Source organism: Rousettus aegyptiacus, unplaced genomic scaffold (assembly GCF_014176215.1).
Source record: "Rousettus aegyptiacus isolate mRouAeg1 unplaced genomic scaffold, mRouAeg1.p scaffold_m13_p_6, whole genome shotgun sequence".
NCBI lineage: Eukaryota > Metazoa > Chordata > Mammalia > Chiroptera > Pteropodidae > Rousettus > Rousettus aegyptiacus.
In genome coordinates, this window is record NW_023416309.1 from 39,939,549 (window position 1) to 39,941,073 (window position 1,525).

General features: G+C 43.1%; 1 pseudogene; it reads right to left on the reverse strand.

Annotated features, from left to right (window-relative positions):
* Positions 1–1,195: 1,195 nt before the first annotated feature.
* LOC118604920 lies at positions 1,196–1,310 on the reverse strand (annotated as a pseudogene).
* Positions 1,311–1,525: the final 215 nt, after the last annotated feature.

Genomic DNA, 1,525 nt, shown 5'->3' on the forward strand with positions numbered 1-1,525 from the left:
GTAACTTACCCTTAGGGAAAAAATGGTAGAAAACTCACAAAGGCATCTGGGGTTTTGTGAGCTGAGCACATCGACATATAAGATCTTTGGACTTTGAACATACTTAGAGATTCATGCTGAGCCTCAGATTTGTTCTTTCTATACCATGTTTTTTTCTAATATGTTCATTCTCTTAGTACTAAGTTGCCCACACTAAACAGAGATGGCAGTTGTTCTCAGCTCAGCATTACACTCATCACATTCTGATGCTCTCCTGGGGCCCAGGATTCTCTATGTGGTTTGGATGCCTAAAATCCAAGTAGTTCCTGGCTAAGTTCTCTTATTTTCCATCAGCCCTTGAGAAAGCATCCCACCATTTCTTCCTTGGAGTTCTGTGCATTCATTTTCCACATTCTTCCTTGCTTTCAGTGCAACAGCCAGCTCAGGGGGATCTTAACCTATGTTAACCTATCACCTAACCCCCAACAGAACCCAACATTAAACTCATATCTTAAGAGCAAAAGTTGAAAGTGGGATGTGAGCAAGAATATCATCACCAACAAATGTAGTTTTGGAGTCCAAATCTTTTTGTGGTCCATATGGTCTTGATGGGGCTCTCAGACAGATGGCCTCCTCTCTTTACAAAGGTTATCTTAGTTTTGGTTCCCCAGAAAGCAGATCTTGAGATAAGAATTGTTTGGGAGATTATTCCAGAAAACACAGTGAGGGAGAAAGGAAGTGAGAGAAGAGAAGAAAAGCAAATAAAGGGTGTACTGAGGGGTAACAAGGGCCCTATACCACTGGAGCCCTTCTGTAAGACTGGACAGAATACACTTCAGAATTATTCCACTGAAAGGAAAGAAAGCAGGGTTACTGACCCTCATTGGATATGGCTTGCTCCTAAGTTAACTCGTGGCATTTTTAGCCTGCCCTGCTAGTTGAGCTCACTCTAGGGACTGGAGAACTCCCTCAGGCAGAAAGACACATGAGGTTGTACAGAAACTGTCTGCAGGTAACCTTTGGTGTAGTCAAAGATAAGTGGGTAGGGCATCACCTGCATCTGCTACCTGGAGAGACCCAGGTTCCAGGCTGGCCAGGCTTTGGCCATGTGATTTTTTTTTTTAGGCGAGGCAACCCTTGGTTGACCTCACAGATTGCAAGGACTCTGTCCGCTTACAATCCCTTTTTTAAAATTTTTAATTTTTTTTATTTTTTATGCCTACGGCACTTGGTCTTCCTAGCTGGTCTCCCATCCAAGTACTAACCAGGCCCAACCCTGCTTAGCTTCTGAGATCTGGATCGGGCTTGTTCAGGGTAGCATGGCCATAGATCATGTAATTAATTTTTGTTGAGCATGTCACCCAAGTGGAGTCAATTAAGTATTTCCTTGCAATTTGACATACTGATGTTTTTTCTGGGGTCCTTAAGTATGATGCAGGCTGAGCTGTTTATGGCCATCTTCCCTGGCTGTTTGGAAGAAAATATTAGAAGTGGATTTAACAGTCTGGATGTATTGGTATGATGTTCAGGAGAGAGTCTGGGCCAG